This window comes from Phascolarctos cinereus, unplaced genomic scaffold (genome assembly GCF_003287225.1).
Source record: "Phascolarctos cinereus isolate Bilbo 61053 unplaced genomic scaffold, phaCin_HiC Scaffold_2;HRSCAF=192, whole genome shotgun sequence".
In the NCBI taxonomy this organism is placed as follows: Eukaryota; Metazoa; Chordata; class Mammalia; order Diprotodontia; family Phascolarctidae; genus Phascolarctos; species Phascolarctos cinereus.
The window spans coordinates 146,877,769-146,900,425 of NW_027555625.1; the positions used below are offsets into that span (position 1 = coordinate 146,877,769).

Consider the following 22,657-nt stretch of genomic DNA (forward strand, 5'->3'; position numbering starts at 1 on the left):
AGCCTAAGAATTCGCTTTCTTGCCTGTTGAATCCCACTATTGACTGATAGGGAGCTTGAGGGCCACTAAGATTCCTGCTGCCTTAGGCATGCCTTCTGCTTGTTCTGCACCCCTTCATTTTTTGTTGGTTTGCATCCTTTCCCCCTCCTCCCAATGTCTTCTGTAATTCTGATCACTGTAGCAGAAACAAGGCCTGGAGGATGGAGGAGGACCAGAGAGAGCAATGAAAATGATCCAGAGTGCTGATGTCAAAACTCCGACAGAAGCCAAGGTATATAAGGATCTTTGCAGGCTGCAAAGGCTTAGAAAACCACCGATTGACATTAGCTATGTTCTGTCTAATGAATTTTCATTTAGTTTGTTAAATGATTCCCAATGACACTTTAATCTGGTTAGGTAGTACTCTAGGGAAGCTAGGTGGTGTAGTAGATAGAGCACTGGACCTGGGGTCAGGAACATGTGAGTTCAAATCCAGGCTCAGACACTTGCTAGCTGTGTGACCCTGGGCAAGTCACTTAGCCCTGTTTGCCTCAGTTCCTCATCTGTAAAATGAACTGGAGAAAGAAATGTCAAACCACTCCAGCATCTTTGCCAAAAAAAACCCCAAATGAGGTCATGAAGAGTCAAACGTAACTGAAAACGACTGAACCACAACAAAAGGCAGTACTGTAAGCGTTGCTGCTGAAATGCTGCTTGTAAGCACATATTGAGTATTGGAGAAGGGAATGACACAAAGTGGGTAGCTCAGTTACTGGACGAGTGCAGACTGGAAAGATTTGGCCTTTTGAGTCTACGAGGTCTGAGGCAGAGGGCTTTAGGAATCACTAACTGAATTTTAATATAATAATAGCTTATTTATATAGTGCTATAAAGTTACAGACATTGTCTCGTTTATTCCTACAACAACCTTGTGAGGTTGGTAGACCTAGCATTGTTATCCCCATTTCACAGATGAGGATACTGAGGCTAAGAACGATGAAGTGAGTTGCCTGAGATCACAGAGTGATATCAGGGCTTCTGAGGCACTTTATCTATCTGTGCCTGATTCCTCATCTAAAACTTGAAGGGGCTGGCTTAGACGGTCTCTAAGGCCCCTTCTATCCAAGTGCTACAGTGGCCAGAGCATTGGCCTTGGAGTCAGGAAGACTCCAGTTCAATCTTGCTTCAGGCAATTAATTATTAGCTGCATGATTATAGACAAATCACTTCACCTCTCTCAGACTCAGTTTCCTTATCAGTAAAATGAGGATAATAATAGCCCCTACCTCATAGAGTTGTTGTGAGGGTCAAATGATACAATTTTTAAAGAGCTTTGCAAATTTTAAAGTGATATAGAAAAGGCATTATTGTTATTATTATTATTACTGCAGCTCTAAATCCTATGACCCTGTTAGGATCAAGTCTGAAATCTTTAGCCTGGAATTCAATCTATCCATTCAACCGTATCACTCCCTGCCTGAAAACACGGACCCTGAGCATTTTTAGTCTTTCCTATCTCCTGTAGTACTTTCCAACCTGCTCCCTACCCTGACCAAACTGACCATTGGAAATCTCTCCCTGACCTAGATCCCTATAATATCATAAATTTGACTACTAACCTTATATTGTTTTGTGGTACCTCCTGTCTACTTTCGTCATTTCTTATATTTTCCTATGTGTGCGTATTTCCTACTCAACTATATTAGGATCCTCAGTATCAATACCAATAAATATTTATTAGCCATCTACCATGTACCAGGCACTGTGCTAAGTGCTGGAATCATGTCATTTTGGAACTGGCAGTTAAGTTGCTTTTCAGTTGTGTCCGACTCTTTGTGACCCCATTTAGAGTTTTCTTGGCAAAGATACTGGACTGGTTTGCCATTTCCTTCTCCAGCTCATTTTACAGATGAGGAAACTGAAGCAAACAGGGTGGAGTGACTAACCCAGGGTCACACCACTAGCCAGTGTCTGAGGCTGGATTTGAACTCAGGAAGGTAAATCTTCCTGACTCCAGGTCCTTCATCTATCCGCTGTGCCAGCTAGCTGCCCCAAAATGTTGCTGTTTAGCTGTATCCAACTTTTCTTGACTCCATTTGGGGTTTTCTTGGCAAAGATCCTGGAGTGGTTTGCCATTTCTTTCTCCAGCTCATTTTACAGATGAGCAAACAGTTAAGTGACTTGCTCAGGGTCACACAGCCAGTATGTGTCTCAAGCTGGATTTGCTCTCAGGTCTTCCTGATTCCAGGCCCACCACTCTATCCACTGTACCACGTAGCTGCCTGGAAGGCATCTAACAAGTCATCTACTATAGCCTCTACCTAAAGCACAAGCCTTCTCTACAATGCCCCAGCCATTAGCCTTTGCTCAAAGACCTGCTGTGACATGGTTTCAAGTCCCCTCCCTGTCTTGTTCACGCTTCTCTGAATATTCAGTGTTCTTCCTAGTATGTGGTATTCTGTACTGCATACAATAATCCAGATGTAGACTGAGCAAGACAGAGCACAGCTGTACTAGTACTCTCCCAGTCCTGGCCTGACTGAATTTCTTAATGCAGCATGAAATCACATTAGCCATTTGGCAGCCATATCACGCAGCTGACATATCAAGCTTGCAGTTCAATAAAACCCCCAGATCTTTCTCATGCAAACTGTTGTCTAGGCCTCCCTCATCCTGTACTCTATAGTTGAATTCATAAACTTATGTGCAAGATTTTATATTTATCTCTTATTCCTCCTAATTAAGATCATTGGGGATCCCACTTCTGTTGTCCAATGTAGAGCTTTTCAGAAGAACTTGAGGCATCTGCACGTCATTTTCTTTACATCTTCCATGAATGCTAGGCAGAAGATAGGATTTGTGAAATTTAGAGCTGGAAAGTTTAGGTGTGAGTTAGCCTTTGGGGAGAAGAGACTTGGAGGAAGGGATCACACCCATTTAAGGTCAGCCCACACTCTCATCTCTCCTCCCCTAAGCCTGGTTACATTTGGAGGGAAACACTAAAGCCCAGAGAAATTAAGTGATCTTTAACCTCTCATTTAGCATTTCCTTCAATCATTTAAACACGTGATTCTAAAAAGGGGCCCATCAGCTTCACTGGAATGCCAAAAGGGTCTATGACATGCATGCAAAAGATCATGTAGGTAGTAGGTAGCAGGTAACAGAGCAAGTCTCTCATTCCTAATCTAAACTGGTTAATTATAGATTAATAGAACTATAGGACTGGAAAGGACTTTGGAAATCAACTCATATAAACATCTCAGCTGACAGACAAGGAAAACTGAGACTCAGAGAAGTCAAGCAATTTACCCAAGGTCACAAAACCATTAATGGCAGAGCCAGAACTGAACTGATGTCAGATTCCAACCATCCAAGTCACCATTTTGCTAAGAGCAGCTTCACTGATAATGGCTGCAAGAGGAGCTTCTCCAAATTTTTATTTCCTAGTTAAGGTCTCTGCAGGTAGGAGGGTAAGTGGAAAAGCAGAGACTGGTCAGAAAATATTCAAAGGACCCAACAGGTTGTAACTCAATCCTTGTAATGAGCCTTTTCAAGATGTCAAAACTGGAGCCCCCTTACTCCCTAAAGGTAGCTAGGTGACTTAGGGGACAGAATGTCAGCCCTGGCATCAGGAAGACCTGAATTCAAATTTAGCCTCAGACATTTGCTAGCTGTGTGACCCCAGACAAAATACTTCACCTGTGTCTGCCTCAGTTTCCTTAGCTGTTAAAATGGGAATCATAACACCTCCCAGGGTTATTATGAGGATCAAATGAAACAATATTTGTAAAGTTCTTAGCACAGTGCCTGACACGTAGTAGGGGTTAATAAATGTTTTTTACCTTCTCCTAGAGCAGTAGTTCTTAACCTGGGACACTGGATAGATTTCAGGTGGCCTGTGACCTTGGACGGGGAGAAAAACTCTACATCTTTGCTTTCGCTAATCTTAATTTAGCCTTTCCTTCAATTATTTAAAAACATGATTCTGAAAAGGGGTCCATAGGCTTCACCAGACTGCTAAAGGGGTTGATCACACACACACACACACACACACACACACACACACACACACACACATGGGGTTAAGAATCCCTGCCCTAGAGGAAAAAAGTAGCATTGGCCCTTCCATGATTCAGAGGCTTCAGTGCTTCAGTGCCTCAAATATTTAAGAGTTGACACATGTCTGGTCAAAAGATGTTTTCATTCAAGGTTGTTTTCAAGGGGTTTGGAGTGGGAAGTCTACATGCAGGACTGGGAATTAATTCCTTCCTATGCTAAATCCGCTAGTTCATTGAGAATTTCAAAACTTGTATAAGTCTGACAGGATAGAGATTGGTTCAGCTGTGGGAGATTCAGATGGGGGAAACTGAGGTGCACAGTAGCAATGCAGTACCTGTAGAATCTGAGTGGAAACAGACTCTAAGGATTATCTACTTCATTCCATTGCTTGAACAAGGATCTCTTCCCATCATGTCTACCATACCAATAAGAAGATGATTTGGGGAAACACCGAGAGCCCCAAAAGTCTCAGCAGAGACAGGCAGGACACAAGGGGATGGCCAAGATGCCTACATCAGCTTGCTCAAACCAGTGGGGGAAGAGGGAAGGGAAGAGAAGGAAGCAAATCATCTTCATGAATATTTGACACCTGTCTATCTGGGAGATGATTTGATGAAATGTCGGGAGCAGCCCAGAGAGGTGTGGAAATAGGAACTGCAGAGCCCCCAAGAGGCTATGTGGGGTCTGAAGAGAAAACCTTTGTTTTTAGAGCTCCTGGGGTCAATTTTAGGCTCTCGGTGACAACGTTAAAGCTTACAAAGCACCTTCATTACAGCCCTGTAAATTTAGCAGTGTCACATCATCAAGCCCATTTTACAGGTGAGGAAACTGAGGTTCAGAAAAATTCAATTCCAATGCCACTTTCTTCAAGAGGTTTTTCCATGTTCCCCCTTTTGTAAGTGCCCTCTCCAATCATTTTGTATGGATCCTATATTTACTTAAATGGGAAGATGTACACACAGACACACACACACACACACACACACACACACACACACACACACAAATAAAAGCTCCTAAGAGTAGGAACTGTCTTTTGCCTTTTTTTTGTATCCCCACCACTTAGCACAGTGCCTACCACACAGTAAACCTTTAATAAATGCTAGTTGACTCACTGGCTGACTGACCATATATATAGATTTATATCCCCATCACCTACTACATTTTTTGGTCCTATAGTCAGTGCTTAATAAATGCTTGTTTTCAGTTGATAAGTTCAATTACATTGAATTGGAGTTTCCCTCAGCCCTGCCCTCACCATCAGTTTGTATAATCACAGAGAGAATGAAGAGAGAGAGAGAGAAAGGAAGAAAGAGAGAGAAGAAGGAGGGAAGGAAGGAGGGAAGGAGGCAAGGAAGGAAGGAAGGAAGGAAGGAAGGAAGGAAGGAAGGAAGGAAGCAAGGAAGGAAGGAAGGAAGGAAGGAGGGAAGGAAGATAGAAACCAGCTAGAGATTGCCAACCTCCATTGCCCACTTACTTCAAGAAATACTGGATGGGGCCCAAATCTGTGACAACAAAGAAACACTATCTCCTGAAGCTTGCAGGCATAGGATTTGACCTGGTTCATGTTTTACAAGGACATTGCTCTGGTCATAGTTGGTAGCTGGCTGACTCCCCAGAGATGTGATTATAGACAATGAACTGAGTCTTTAACAAACCCATCAGAACCAAGAAGAACAACAACAACAATAACAGTGTCTGGGGCTGCTGTAATATTTTAGTTCCAAAGCAATTTATAGACATAATGTCAGTTTAGTTTCACAAGTGCCTTGCAAGGTCTACAGATCTAAGCATCCCCATTTTATAGATGAAAAAACTGGAGGTCAGAGTGGTTAAAAAACTTGCCAATGAGCACATAGGACTTCCTGACCAAGTCAGCACTCAGTCCTCTGATTCAAGCTGCCTCTCATACTAGGTCACACCGATTCCCATCCAAATGAGTATTTTCCCTTTTCTTCTATGATGTGGCTGGGGATTTTACTCAGGAGACAATATACTTGCATCAGGTCTGTTGCCCCAGCTCTAAACACTGTTAGAACTTGTTTTGGGAACTACCTTCAGAACCCAAAGAACATTCCTTTGTATTCTCAATAGCGGCCAAGCCTCCTCCTTGGCTGGTGGAACAAAGCCAAGAGTCATCCAGAGCCAAATCTGGTGAATAAGGAGGGTGACTATAGAACAGATCATGTGCCTGGGAGAGGCTGATAATCTCAGCCAGTTCATAGCCAGGGGGATTCTTCCTCTCATCGGATGGCAGGGGTAGGACTGCTCGCATCTGGTGGAGGTGGTGGGGTTTTACCTCTTTAATACTGTAGAGGATAAGTTGGTTTTCCCCTGTACAAGCTCCAATAGTGAATTCTTGGGGGCCTAGAGAGCCATGATGGGTAGACAGCAAGGCCATGGGACTTTTGTTACACTAAGCTAGATTCAGTAAACTTGGGAGCCTCCAGGTCTGTGCCAGGCAGAATTTTTATGTGTACCTTCCCTTTCCTGTGCCCTATTGTGACATTTCTGAGCATTTATTCTTCTTTTCTCTAGGGGTGATGGAGTTAGTATGCAAAATGAGACATACATTGTTTGGAACTGTCAATGTGGGAATGAGTTTTTGCCCGACCATGCATATTTGTCAAGAGAATTTTGCTTTTTCCAATGACTAGCTGATCTCTGAGTCCTTTCTAGCTCTAAATCCTATAATCCCATGAGCTCTAGAGCTCCAGTCCACAAAAAGGTAATGAGGCTGTCCAATAGAAGAGGATGGATGGTCTTTTTAGAATGTTCTCATGGTTAAGAAGTCTTTCCTGACGTCAAACCAAGACTGGCCTCATTGCAACTTCTTCCTATTGCTTGCGATCCTGCCTTCTCAGGTCAAACAGAACAAATCTGATCCCTTCTTCCCTGCATAGCCCTTCCAAGATTTCAGCACAACTACCATGTCTCCTCTGAGTCTTCTCTTCATGTTAAGCATCTCCAGTTCTTTTAACTGACTGCCCTAGGATATGGACTCAAGGATATATCCTGGTCCCTTCCGGCAATTCATTTTCTTCTCTTTCAAATGACAGTTTCTTAACATCGCACATTCACAGGGGATTTTATAATTTTCAAAGAACTTTCATATCTCTTCCTTCATTTGATCCTCACAATACCTTTGTGAGGGAGGGAGCTCAGGCAGATGTCATCTGAATTTTACAGATGAGGAAGCTGAGGCTTGGAGAGTCAATGCAACATTGACCAAAGTTACATGGTGAGTCATTGGCAGAGCTGGGACCAGTCCTGTGGGTTTTTGTCTCCTGGTTCAGAGATCATTCTCTATCAGGGAAAGTGTGGGAAAGGCTGTAAACTCCTAGGGGAACAGTATGGGAGGAATAAACCTTTCTTAACTGTTCTAGTTCTTTGGCAATTACTTTGCCACAATGCCTCACATAAACCAAGTACCTTGAGGTCTTCACTTGTTATCTATTCTGCACCAAATCCCAGAGAGGCAGTTTATTTTTCTCCTTCCGTCCCCCACCCCCTAGGTCTTTGAGTCTCAGTCCAGAGTCACACTGGCAAAGCTGGGATTCAAATTCAGAGACTTAGGGGTTACTAGGTGGAGCAGTGGATAGAGCAGTGGCCCTGAAGTCAGGAGGACCTGAGTTCAAATCCAGCCTCAGACCAAACACTTGACACTTACTAGCTGTGTGACCCTGGGCAAGTCACTTAACCCCAATTGCCTTAAAAAAATAAAAATAAATAAATAATTCAGAGACTTAATTCAGAAATTCCTAGGGCAAACTCTAAGCCAGGAGTTATTAACCTGGGATTCATGACCTTTAAAACTTACATATACACACACGTATACATATATACATATATATATATATACATATACATATATGTATATATATACACATATGTCATTTATATATATACCCATACACATATGTAGTTTTTGATAACTGCATTTTGATAAGATTGGTTTCCTTTGCATGCCTGTATATTTTATTATATGCATTTAAAATATTATTTTGAGAAGACGTCTACAGGCTTTACCAGACTGCCAAAGGGGTCTATGACACAAACAAGGTTAAGAAGCCCTCCTCTAGACGTTTCAGGACCAAAAACACCCACGGATCTACAGCTAAGAAGGTAAGAGAAGAGGGCCAGGTCTTCTGTGGGGAGCTTAGAAAGAAAGTCTTGACACCTTGAGAGAGAATCTGGAGGAAGTTAATGATTATAGAGGTATCAAACTCGCAATATGCTGGTCAATTGGTGAGGCCAGCAGCACCATATTAAAACTTAACAGGGGAATGTTTAACAAAATAAATAAAAGCACAATAGAACATAGGTAATGTTAATTCTGTAGTTTTCTAAATCAATATGTAGCCTGCAGTGAACAGTTTCTATTTGAGTTTGATACCATTTCTTTAAGAGAAAGTAAAGGTTGGAGAGCACTAACAGAAGTCTGGGGGTCACTGATCATAACTTACATCTTTTTTGGGGGGAAGTCATGCAAAACATATTTCCATATTAGCCATGTTGCAAAAGAAATCACAGACAAAAAAAAACAAGAAAAATAAGGAAAGTTTAAAAAGTATTTTGATCTGCATTCAGACTCTATCAGCTCTTTCTCTGGAGGTGGATAGCATTTTTCATCATGACTCCTTTGGCACTGTGCTGGATCATTGTCTTTCTGAGAAGAGCTAAGCCATTGACAATTGATCATCACACAATGTTATTGTTACTATATACAATGTTGTCATGATTCTGCTCATTTCACCTTGCATTAGTTTATGCAAGTCTTAAACCATCCTCCTCATTGTTTCTTATGGAACAATAGTATTCCATCACAATCACATACTACAACTTGTTCAGTCACTCCCCAATTGATGGGCATCCTCCAATTCTTTGCCACCACAAAAAGAGCTGCTATAAATATTTTTGTGCACATAGGTCTTTTTTCCTTTTCCTTTGATCTCTTGGTTATTCAGATTTAGTAGTAGTATTGCTGGATCAAAGGGTATGCACATTTTTATAGCCCTTTTGGCATTGTTCCAAAATTGTTCTCTAGAATGGTTGCAACAGTTCACAATTCCATCAACCATGCATTAGTGTCCCAATTTTCCCCCAAACCCTCCAACATTTGTTATTTTACTTTTCTGTCATATTAGCCAATTTGATAGGTGTGAGGTAATACCTCATAGTTGTTTTCATTTGCATTTCTCTAATCAATAATGGTTTAGAGCAATTTTTCATATGACTATAGATAGCTTTGATTTCTTCTGAAAACTATCTATTCACATCCTTTGACCATTTGTCAATTGGGGAAATGACTTGTATTCTTATAAATTTGACTCAGTTTTCTATATATTTGAAAAATGAGGTCTTTATCAGAAAAACTTGCCGTAAAATTGTTTCTCTGTTTCCTGCTTTCCTTCTAATCTTGGCTACATTGGTTTTGTTTGTGCAAACCCTCTTTAATTTAATGTAATCAAAATTACCCATTTTACATCCCATGATTCTCTCAACCTCTTATTCAGTCATAAATTCTTCCCTTATCCATAGATCTGACAGGTAAAATTTTCCATGCTCTCCTAATTTGCTTATGATATCACCCTTCAAGTCTAAATACCGTCATAATTTACATCTTCACAGCCGTTTAAGGTTTACAAAGTGCTTCCTTTCACCATACCCCAAGGAGGCAGGACTTAGTGTAAATATTATTCTTGCTTTTGTAGGTGAGAAAATTGAAGGTCTGAGAAGTTGACTTAGCACAGTGCCTGGCACATAGTAAGTGCTTAATAAGTGTTGATTGATTGATTGATTGATTGAAGTGACTTGGTGATAATGACACAGCTAGTTAGTGCCTGGGGCAGGATTTGAACCCAGTCCTCCTGATTCCTAGGTTTTCACTATGCCAGGTTGCCTCTCCAATGGAAGGAGGCTGGGGACAGTGAAAAGGCATGGCTTCTATAAACATAAATGGTAAGATTCCCATGATGCCAGCCCACTGGACAGGATTTTGAAGGGTTTATGTCACCACTATTCCCTTTCTCTACCATCTCGGAAAGTGCTAACAGAAAGTGTTTCCAAGCTGTCCTGAGCCAAAGCCCAATAGCCCTATTGAAAGCACTATTGTGTAAAGATCCGGCATGGGCATCACTTCACCCTAGGCACAGTTGATTGCCACCCTCGGCTGGGTTTCTGGAAAAGGGAGGAGGCAGAGAGAAGATGGGGAAATCTGTGAGTTTTCACGTTTAGGCATCAAAGTCTGAGTCTGGAGGTCATTAGAGGAGACTAAGAGGGTTGGGCTTTGAGAAAGGAGGTGAGAGAACAAAGCTGAGACACAATGCATCAGCTTCTATCTGGGCACTGAGGCTTTGAGGTGACAGCGACCTCAGAGAGCTCAGCTCCACCCAACCCTAACAGAGCTGACTGATGTCTCCTTGAACAGGTGCATCTGTCAGCTGTGATCAGCCCACGTCTGTGAATACTGAGCAGCCACATGATGGTGGAGGGAACAAAAGGGAACTGTAGGGGAAGGAGGGATGCAGGGGGAGGATGGGAGAAAAGAGAAAGACTGAAATGAACTAGAAGAAAGGGGAGGGGCTGGCTGCGGGTGGCACCCAAATAAGGTGAAACAAGTCCCTTCATGGGCTACTGGAGGAAAGTAGAGAGGTGGACAGTCTGGATCAAACTGCCCTGGTTTTCCTGGGATTGCCTGAGTCCCAGACTCTTCCTACCTCCTACAGCTCTATGTTAGGGCTCCCTCTCCCCTACACTAGCCTACCTGAACTGCAATACCTGGGGTGATAATTTTGTAAGAATAGAGCCCCAGAAATAGTAATGAGTCATGTGAAAACTTAGGCACAGGCTGTGGGTGGTGAACTTCCAATAAGGGCTCCTTGGGAGGGTGCAATAGAAAGAACTCTGGATTTTGAGTCAGAAGGCTGAGATTCAAATCCCAGTTCTGATACTTGCAACCTGGGTAACCTTGGTCCCAGTATTCTACTTGTCTGGGCCTCAGTTTCTTCATCTGTAAAAAATAAAGGATTGTATTAGATAACCTCTCAAGTCCCTTCAGCTCTAAATCTACGATCCTATGGTTTCCAAATGGGACAGCATCCCCAAATGCTCCATTGTCATTATGCCCTGTGAACTGGCTTCCCCTTTTGTGTTTTCCCGCATCAACCATCTCGTCTCCTTATGCTAGAACTGCTGTCCTTGGGCAGACTCTCTGCCCTTTTTGTCTGATCTATCTGCTCTCTCCCTCAGCCCCACACAGTGAATGTCTCATTCCCTTCTCCCTGGAGCCCTTCTCCTTGTCTCCCTCTCTGACAAACAGGCTGTCCTTGAGACAGATGGGTTGTGGGAAGCAGTGTGAGCCAATCCCTAGAGGGCTGGAAAGCCACAGAGCAGCTGGAGGGGCTTATCAGCTCCATGGCCTGGGCTGACCTCTGAGTCCCTCTGTTCCTGGCTAGATGCCCCTCAGACTATATGCCCCAGGCATTTTGATGACTTCCAGAAGCGACAGAAGAGTCTCTTTCAAAGCTTCATGCTAGTGGAGGGCCCTGGGGTACTGTGAGGACTGGAAGGCAAGAGTCTTGGGTCCTATTCCTGTCTCTGCCCCTACCTCAGTAACCCTGTGCTTTATAACCTCATTTCTCTGGCTCTTACTTTTCTCATTGTTAAAAGACGAGTGTCAGACAGGATGATCTTTAGATTCCCTCACAGGTTATGACTTAGTCTAAGCCAAATTGAAAATGTTTCCTCTTAGCTGACTCATTTTGGGTGCATATTATGAGGATGTGGCACTGAACTTTAGTAATAACCTCTACTAGAGGATGGACCCAGGACCCTGCCTGAGTGGTGGAGGTGGGGAGGGAGGGAGGGGAGAAGAGTGGAAATGGGGAGAGAATTACATTTTACATAGCTGAGATGAGTGGCAGCCAGTATGACATTGCTTGAGGAGTCCAAAGGTTGGTCTGCCCACAAATCTCTTCTTCTAATGGCCTGTTCTAATCCCTTCTCCCTCTCCATTAGAGTTACTTCTTCAGTTACAAGGCCCTGAAGGGTCCCCTTAAGTTGCAACTCCCTCATATCTAACACAGGCCATCAACAGCCATTAACACCTGAGCAGGAATTAAGTTATCCTGAACAAGCAAAGAGTAGGAGCAGGGAGAGGCTAGGTCACAGTACTGGTAAGTTTTATGAGGCAAGACCATAGAGAATCCCAGCAGGAAGAAATCTTGTCTAATCTCCTGGTTTAATAGGTGAAAACACAGAGGCTCAGAAAGGGTAAGTATTCAAGGACACACAGCTTGTTAGTGACTGAGCTGGGTTTCAAACCCAGGTGTCCTGTTTTTTCCATTGGAGGGAAAAGAGGGAAGGCAAGACAAGTGTGGCATGGGCCACCTAAAGGGATGGGATGGCCCTTGAAAGACAGAGTGGCTGAAAACAAGCTCATCATTTGTCATTGGCCAGCTATTTGTGTGTATGTATACGTGTGAGAGTATATTGAGGGGGGGTGTTAATGAAGTACTGAGTCTCTAAAATGCTTCTTCATCCTAAATCCCCAAGTCCCGCACATTGCAGACGCCCACAACTACTTCCTGCCATCTGTCCCAAGTAATGAAAATAGACAGTGAGGAGCGAGGGTGTGGGGGGGGTGTCTTTACAGCTCACAGAATACTGCCTTCCTCCCAGATCCTGGCACGGCCACCTGCTGCCCAGGCGAAGGAGAGACAGCAGCTGAGTGCCAGGCTTAGGGGTAGCTAGGGTAAGCTGCCCAGCATGGGACCAGTATGCAGGGTGTGGTGCTTTATAATGTCACTTTTTATAAATGACCACATTATTAACAACCAAAAAAAATATTCTGCACTTCATGACTCCTGTTCTAGGATTCTAAGGTTTAGAGCTATCGGAGATTTTAGAGATCAGTTAATCCAAACCCTTCATTTGACATATGAAGAAACTGAGGCACAGAGAAATCAAGTGACTTTCCCAAAATCACACAGATAAGGAGCAGAGTCAGGATCTGAACCTGGGCACCCTCACTCCACACCCATTGCTCATTCCAGTTCCATTTATACCAGAGCATCCTAGAATATATTGAAAATGTCAAAGTGAAAGCTCAGAGCCTCCCATCAATGGATCAACAAGCATTTTAGTAAGCACCTGCTATGTGCCAGACACTGTACTCAGTGCTGGCTACCCAAAGACAAAAAAATGAAACTGTCTCTGCCCTTAACAATAATAGCTACCATTTAGGAAGCACTTTCCACTTTTATGTAATATACAGTATTTGATGTTACAACAGCCCTGTGAGGAATGTGCTATTATTATCCCCATTTTACAAATAAGATTACTGAGATTGAGAGATTGAGTTGCCCAGTATCACACAATTAATAAGTGTCCATGGCAGGATTTGAACTCAGGTCTTCCTGACTATGAGTCTAACACTCTGTCCACTATTCCACCTAACTGCCTGAATCAGGAACTTACATTCTATTAGGAATGATAATAATAATAATAATAATAATAGTTAGCATTTATATAGCACTTTAAGGTTTGCAAAGTGCTTTATGTTTGCTATCTTATTTGAAATAGAGGCTATTATATCCATTTATTTTTACAGATGAGGAAACGGAGGCACAGAGAGGTTAAGTGACTTGCCAAAGGTTATACAGCTAGTAATTATCTGAAGTTGGATTTGAACTCAGGTCTTCCTAACTCCAAGACCAGCACTCTATCCACATCATCTAATAGATTATAATAACCAGAAGTGCAATTTTTAATCTTGTCTCAGGGACACACATATCACATTCTAGCTCAGAGGTGATCCTTTCCTTACTGTCAAACTCTTCAGGTCCAGGTATGGCCTGGCCCAGAGGCTCCAACTTTGATTTTATGGAGGAAACTTAGGGGACAGTGATCTGAGCAGAGTCATAATTATACAGAGTGAATAAAGCTTTGCCCCACAGCACCAACTTCTTGTAGAGGGAAGGGGGAGGGAGGGGGTGATGGTTCTTCTCTGGAGGGCGGGACATACTTCCCCATGGTGACCACTACCCCAACACTTTGCTTTATGGCCCTCCACTGACCCACACTATCATGTGGGGCAGCTATCCCCAGGATCCCATCACTTGACATCCCTCTCTTGGGGCCCACCTTCTCCCCAACCTCTATGGGGATGACAGCTATATCTTCTAGGCCTCCCTCTCCTGCTATGATTGCACCTATGGTTAGCCTGTACTCTTTGCTATTGCTCCTGGGCACCCCTACCCTGCTCCAGAATTGTTCTGGCTCCAATCAGGACAGCATAAATCCTAAAGCTGGAGTTACAAAGTGCAAAGGGGAGGAGCATTCAGCAAATTAGCATGAATTGTGAATTCCTGCCGTGGAGAGCTAGGAGGCAGGTAGAGGGGACAGCTAGGTGGCACAGTGGATAGAGAGGCTGGGCCCAAAGTCAGGGCGACTCAACTTCCTGAGTTCAAATCTGGTCTCAGATCCTGGGCAAGATACTTAGCCCCGTTTGCCTAAGCTTCCTCATCTGTAAGATGAGCTGGAGAAGGAAACGGCAAACCACTCCTGTACCTTTGCCAAGAAAACCCCAAATGGGGTCACACAGAGTTGAACACAACTGAAACTACTCAACGTGAACATGTGGTGGAAAGAGGATAGAAATGCTCTTTCCTTCCTGCTGAATGGAAAGACAATATAATAGTAATACACATTTATATATCTCTTTAAGATTTACAAAGCCCTTCCCTCACAACAGCCTGGTTAATACGAGCATTATTCCCATTTTATAGATGAGGAAATTGAGGATTGGGAAAATTATGTAACTTCTCCAGAGAGATATACAGCTAAGAAGTATCAGAGTCTGTCTGGATTTCTAGCCTAGGTCTGACTCTACTAACTTCAAGTTGTCTACCGTATAGAAGAATGGAATAAACATTTATATAGCACCTACTCTGTGTCAGACACTGTGCTAAACACTCTATGGGTATCTCATTTTGATCCTCACAGCAACCCTCGAGATAGATACTGTTGATATCTCCATTTTACCATTAAGGAAACTGAGGCAAATAGAGGTTCAGTGGCTTGCCCACGGTAATATCTGAGATCGAATTTGAACTTGTCTTCCTGACTCCAGGCCCAGTGCCCTATTGCACTACCTTGGACTTACCTCCCTGGGTCAGCTCTATCGAATGGATTCTAACTCTTACCTTGGTACTGAGGGACTCAGGGCTGTCTTACTGAAGTCACCTCCAAAGGTTCAGGGACATGCCCTAAACTTCCTATTTTCTCTTAATGACCTACCATAGCCCTGTCATCCATGAACTCAATTCAAACAAATGTTAGTTAAACAGTTATGTGCTAAGATCTGGCACTGTACTAGGTACCAGGGTTACAAAGATAAAAATCTAAGTTCTTAGGAAAGAGCTTACATTCTGTTGGGGTGGGGTGTTCAACGTGTGCACAGATAAGTATATAACAAGCAATACAAAATAATTGGAAGAGGGAGAGATCCCAAAAGAGGGGAATGAGGGGACGTATCAGGTAAGGAAGTGGCACCTGAGCTATGATTTGAGGGGAGATAGGAATTCTAAGAGGTGGAGGTGAGGAAGAACATGGGGGACAGTCTCTATAATGGCATTTGGTTGGGAGGTGAGCATGGTAGGCCATCTAATATTTTGGATACTTTAAAAAAATGTATATTGTCTTTATTATACCACAATTTTCTACATAACATTTCTACTCATCCCCTCACATCCATGCTGAATTCCTCTTTGTAATAAAGAAAAATAATAAACCCAAACTGATCGATTCAGAAACAGTGTCTGTCTTTGTTAGACACATTTGGCTTCTGCAGTAGTGCATCTGATTTCTGGATTCAATATTGATCATTGCATTTATTCTGGGTTCACTTGCCTTTTGTGTTTGTCTTTAAAAATATTGTTGCTGTTGTTGTATATTGTTCTCCTGGTTCTGCTTACTTTACCCTGAATCAGTTCATGCAAATCTTCCCCATGTTTCAGTGACCTTCTCATACTTATTTTTTCTTACAGCACAATAATATTCCATTACATTCATATGCCACAGTTTGCTCAACCACTCCTCCCTCAATGGGCACTCACTTTGCTTCCAGTTTTCCCCTAATGCAAATAGCTACTATAAATATTTTGGTGAATATGGATTTGTTTGGGTTTTTTTTTACTTCCTTATAGTACACAGCTGGATGAAAGAATATGAATTATTTAGTGTAGCACACACCCCTGCTCTGGGCTCCTCTCACAACTTGTTCTCACACTCCTGACTTGGATTCCCCACAGGGGTGACTTTAGGGAGCTACCCTAGTGAGTACTCACCTCTAAAACTATAGCTCGTGAGCCCTGACTGGTGTGCCTCTCATTAACATCTAGTAGTCGTAATTAGCTCTTAGAAGAGGCATTTACTAAGATAGCATAGAAAGAAAAATGGCTACACACACAACTGTGTGTACTCTCCACACATCCACAACATCTTTCCATTGAAAGAGGGGGCACAAACTTAAAGTCTGACAAGAGTGAGGCACGTATGTCTGGAATAAATGTGCAAAGGCAATGGACCACTTCAGAACTTCAAGTCTTAGCTATCTTTTTTGTCTTGGTGCAATCTTCCCCATGACCTGGCTCCCACTTGACGGGACTGGTTCTCTCTGAAGTCCATAGCTGGCTCTCTTTTGCACGTATGGGGTCATGCTCCTTGAATCTGCTTCCTCCTTCGGGTGACTATACGTGCCTCTGATCTCTCAGCTGGGTCTTGAACTTGTGCAAACTTACTCTCCAAATGCTAGATGGGGAGCGTCTTTCTGGGTGAGTACCTATGCTGCCATGTGGCATACCTATTACAGTGGAAGAAAAAAAAACTCTCTCCCCTACCAGGGGTCTCACCCTATAACTGCCCCCAGCCTTGGCTGCCTCCACCAACTCAAGGAGCCCTATAAAGGACACTTGGGGGGGGAGGGAGGGAGTGTCCATTTTCATCTGCCCATGGGATTGACCCTTCTCATTCACTCAGGAAAAGGTGATCGCACCTCATAAAGGGATTAGATTCATCTTTTCAGTTCCTTTAACACCTCATTAACACCTTGTGATTATATTCTGGGTTTCCTGCCTAGATAAAAGATCAAGTCCCCTAGGTTTAATTCCAAAGTGCTTTCCCCAACTGTTGGAGCAATTCACAGCTCTACCAACAGACTACTAGTGCGCCTGCCTTCTCACTACCCCGCCAGCATTAACTGTTTCCATCTTTTATCATCTTTGCCAAGTTAACGGGCGGGAGGTGACATCTCAAAGTTGTTTTAATTTGCATTTCTCATATTATAGTGCTTTAGAGCATTTTCCCATATGGTTACTGATAGTTTGGGTTTCTGCTTTTCAAAACCGTTCACATCCTTTGGACATTAGATTTATTTAGAGAAGAGGTGTGGCTAGAAAGTGATGAGACTATTTTTTTTAAAAAATTCATCAAAACTCTTAAGGCACAGAGGGGCTAGGCTATCTTCTGTGGAGGGAGCTCCCATACCAATGAAATTGAGGGTCCTTGGAGGGGGGATATTCTGGGGGGTAGGAATCTGCCTCTTGAGATGACAAATATCTGATTTCCTTCACTTCAAAGATTGCCTGAAGCTCAGAAAAGTTCATCAGCAGACATTTATTAAGCACCTACTATGTGCAAGGCACTGGTGATAAAAAATACATGAAAAGTGACTCTAAATTGCTCTAGCTATCACCACCTCTAGCTGAGTACTTATGAACACCTCCCCCTTCTTTCCACCAAATCTAAATCCTTCCCATCCTTCAAGTTCTTCCCTTTTTTATGAAATTTCTCCTACAATCCAGGTAGGAAAATCTTCCTCCCTCCCCTGCTTTAAACACCTTTAACGATTACCACCTGAACATTTGGTTGGGTAAGGGAAGGAGGGACCTTGAACTTGGAACCTCAGAAAACTTAGGTTTCAGTTATGATCCTGCCACTCATGAGCTGTATGACCTTGAGCAAATCACTCTATCATTTTACCCCACCCTGCACCTCAGTTTCCACATCTATTAAAATCAGGAGAATATTCATATTACCTAGCTTGTTATGAGGAAGTTTTGCATAAACTCCCACTTTGTGGGAGGCAGCAGAGTGAAGTGTTTTCACTGTATTTGGAGTCTGAGCACCTTTGTCCAGATCCCAGATCTACCCGTGAGACCTCAGGCTTCACGTCTTAACTTCTCTAGGTTCTAGTTTTCGCCTCTGTAAACTGAGGAGCTGGGGACCCCTAAGTTTCCTTCCAGATCTACATTCCACAATGCCTCTCTGGCAAAATGAACCGGAGTCCACAAAAATATTAGAAGAATCAGAGAAAAACTTCCAGGGAACTGGACAGATCCTCATAGGTTGAGGTTGTAATCAGTACCATTGGAGTGATCACCCACAACCCAGTTAAATATTTCCACTGCTCTGGTGCCTAGTACAAGGTTGGCATGTAGTAGGGTTTCAATAAATACTTCTTGAAGAAATTAAAGCCATCTATAGTCATATGAAAAAATGCTCTAAATCACTATTGATTAGAGAAATGCAAATCAAAACAACTCTGAGGTACCACATCACACCTATCAGATTGGCCAAGATGATAAAACAGGAAAATGATAAATGTTGGAGAAAATATGGGAAAATTGGAACACTAATGCATTGTTGGTGGAGTTAAAAAATGATCCAACCATTTTGAAGAGTAATTTGGAACTGTGCCAAAAGGGCTATAAAAATGTGCATACCCTTTGACCCAGCAATAGCACTTCTAGGGCTATATCCCAGAGAGATCATACAAATGGGAAAAGGACCTACATGTACAAAAATATTTATAGCAGCTTTTTTTGTGGTGGCAAAGAATTGGAAATTAAGAGGATGCCCATCAATTGGGGAATGGCTGAACAGGTTGTGGTATATGAATGTAATGGAACTGACTTCAGAAAAACCTGGAAAGACTTGTATGGTCCGATGCTGAGTGAAGTGAGCAGAACCAGGAGAATGTTGTACACAGCAACAGCTACATTGTGCAATGATTAATATTCTTTTTCTTTCTTTCTTTTTTTTTTGTTAGGCAATGGGGTTAAGTGACTTGCCCAGGGTCACATAGCTAGTAGGTGTTATGTGTCTAAGGCTGGATTTGAACTCAGTTCCTCCTGAATCCAGGGCCAGTGCTCTATCCACTGTGCCACCTAGCTGCCTCACAACGACTAATATTGATAGACTTAACCCTTCTCAGCAATACAAGAATCTAAGACATCTCCAAAGGCCTACTGATGGAAAATGCTATCCACATCCAAAGAAAGAACTATGGAGTTTGAATGCAGATCAAAGCATACTGTTTGCTATTTTTTTCTTCTATTGTGTTTTGTTTCCTCTTTCTGGTGGTTCCTCCTATTGGTTCTAATTTTTACCTACAACATCACTAATGTGAAAATATGTTTAATAGGAATATATATGTATAGCCTATATCAGATTGTGTGCCTTCTTGGGTAGGGATGTGGGGGGGGGAGAAAAATTTAAAACTCAAAAGCTTATGGAAGTTATTGTTGATAATTCAAAATAAATTAATTAAGAATTAAAATAAATAAATAAATGCTTCTTGAATGATTTCAAATAGGGTTCCTAAATCTTTGTTAAATGCAAAAACAAACAAACAAAAAACCCACACTAGGAATTCCTTCCTTTCATATTCCACCTTCTTACAATACAGAGGATGCTTGGGCAGTGTCTACCCCAAGCTTCTAATCTCTGAAACATATAAACATTTAACCCAGTTTTTGGTTACCTCTTCTCTTTCCTAAGGTCTATGATTAGGAGGCTGGATTGAAGGCTTCTAGCTGATTTCAGCACCACAAGATTCAGTCACCAGGTGAGCAGAGTACTTGCCCAAACCAGTGCTCCCACCTGTTCAGAATGCCCCACCCACTGCAGCACCTCTTCTCCACCCCAGACACATGCACACACCTCTACCTGATTCCAAGCAAAAGGGAGTGCTCATTCCTAGCCTCATTCTTTCCACCCATGAATCAGAAACCTGGGATCCCCCTCTTCATAAGATGGGTCAATGGGTGAGGCATTGTGGTGGATTATGCCAAGGTATATCCCAGCCCTAAATTTATAAAGGAGATGTAACTATGCCATACTCGTTTCCCTCAAAGCTTTGTCTACATCAAGAAGTCACACAGAGCAAGGGTTCAGGCATTCAATCAGAGCCTACAAATCAGACACTTTCCCTCCCTTTTGGAAGCTTTGAAAGCTAGCTCTCCTCAGTAGGAAAGAGCTGGCCCCAACCTCCCTTTAGAGCTCTTCCCTTTCACTACACTCCTTAAGTTCTAGTTAAACCGAACTTGTTCACCAAAGAAGCCAGAACTTTCCCCTCCCTGTTCAAATACCATTCCCTCTCCCCATCTGCCTAGCTCTGTCTGTGGATATTTTGCCCATCCTTCAAGTCCCAGTTCAAAACTTCCACAACGAACTATTATCACCACTTCTTTCCCCAACCTTCACTCAAAGCAGGGGATTGATTCAAATGTCACCTCTCCTATGAAGCTGCTACCACTTATTCCCCCCAGTCAGAATTAACTTCTCTCATATCTGGGACCTCAGAGCACTTGGTTGACTAGTCTCTCAAAACACCTTCACATTCTAAGAGGCATTGCAGTTATTTATGTACAAATACCAGTCCATAAGCTCCCAAAGGGTAGGCAGGAATGAGGGTCTGAACCATGCCCTAGACACAATAAGTGCTCTATAAATGTTTGTTGAATTGGGTTGAATAAGGGGGTAGGTGGGGGGGGGGGCGGAATAGGTGGCCAGTGGATAAAGTGACAGGCCTGGAGTTAGGAAGACTTATCTTCCTGAGTTTAAATCTGGCCTCAGACACATACTAATTGTGTGACCTTGGTTAAGTCACTTAACCCTGTTTACCTCAATTTTTTTCATCTGTAAAATGAGCTAGAGAAGGAAACGGCAAACCACTGCGGTATCTTTGCCAAGAAAAACCCGAATGGGGTCACAAATTGTCAGACATGACTGAAAATGACTGAACAACAATGAGGGGGTAGCTGAAGAGGAGACAGGAAGAGGCACCAGGTGAATTCTAAAATGTCACCCTTAACTCTCAGCCCCAAGGAAAGGAGCAGGTAGATGGGTCCAACATCCAGCACTCGGATAACAGATATCCAGGACGCATTGTCTGAGAAGAAAGCAGGGAATAGGGGATGCGAGGCGGGAGCCCCAAAGATGGTCAGGAAGTGGGGGAAGGAGACAGAGAGTCAACATGAAGAGTAAGTTCTGGGTGCCCCCAAGGACCAGGATAGAATCTTCCCCCCCAGCCTCGGTTCCATGGCGGTTCTGTGGCACCTGGTCACAGCCAAGTTTCCAGCAGTGCCTCTTCCAAGCCCTGGTGCCTTCTAAAGGAGATTGATAAGGAGCTCTAGAGAGAGACCCCTCCTTCTTTTCCTTGAGCTCCTCCCAGCCTTAACTCCAGGCGGAGAGAAAGCAGAAGAGGGAGGGTGAAAGTTTCCTCCTCCTTATACCTTCCCCCAACCCCTTTCGGGGTTAGGCATTACCCCACCCCGCCAAGTCAACCCCTGCCCCTCCCGCCCGTTCCCTCCCCTTCCATCCAGATGGGGCCAGTCTTACCTGCAGGGTGGGTGAGGCTGAGGAGGTGTCCGTAGAACACGGCAGGTGGAGCTGTCGAAGCGAAGTCTGATGTAGCTGAGGGAACAATGGGTTGAGCTGGACTCTCCTCCCATGTTCCCAGCCCAGCCTCTCCAGAGCCTCTGTTAACCCCTCCCTGCCTGGTGGGCTATTGGCCGTCAGCCACCCTTTTATTGCATCTTTCCTTATTCCTCCCCTCCCCCTCATTTAGAGGATTGCTCCCCCCCACCCTTTCTCCTAGACCCCCAGCAGCTCACAGCCTCAGCCTTAACCCTTTCATTTTCCCTAGTCTTTCTAGGTTCATTTCAACTTCAGATCCTGAGCTCCACCCCACCCCTACTGCTTTCAACCTGGCGACTCTGCAAGGTCCCCGTCTTATGGTCCCTTCCACATCCTCCCTTCTGCCTCCTCTGCCTTTCTAGCCCCGCTGAATTCTTAGGGCTCTAAGTCTTCACTGGCTCTTTGTTTGCCACTCGGACCTGAACTTTCTGAGTCTTAGAGGTTTGGAGGGGTTGTTGAGAAGGTCCTATTAGGGTTCCATGAAAGAGACTCAGCCCAGTTTTCCCAGGTGTTCCTTTGGGTCCCCATTAACATGACCCGCCTTCATCCCTCAGCCTGTGTATCCATAAATCCTCGGATTTCTCATTGGTCCTTTGTTCATGCCAAACCATACCAATACGTCCCAATAAATGAGGGATCTCTACTTTTAACCCTCGATCTCAACATAGGCTCAAACCTGAGCCCATTTTAAGAGTTGTGGTTTGTGATCTTCAAAAAAACGCCAATGGGCTCTAATGGAAAGCTCTCTAGAGAGGCTTTAATTCTGGTCCTAGCTCTGACACTGATTAGTGCATGGCTTTGGGGAAATCTCAACCTCTCTGAACCTCAGTTTCTGCCCCTGCAAAATGAAGAATTG

At 43.3% G+C, this 22,657-nt stretch overlaps 1 protein-coding gene across 1 annotated transcript in view; it reads right to left on the reverse strand.

Moving 5' to 3' along the window:
- KCNIP3 (potassium voltage-gated channel interacting protein 3) overlaps positions 1-21,797 on the reverse strand; it is a 156,577-nt gene extending 134,780 nt beyond the window's left edge. The window contains exon 1 of the mRNA XM_020988347.2: positions 21,724-21,797. The gene's annotated coding sequence lies outside the window, so the exon portion shown is untranslated. The remainder of the gene's footprint in view (positions 1-21,723) is intronic.
- Between the last annotated feature and the right edge of the window lie 860 nt (positions 21,798-22,657).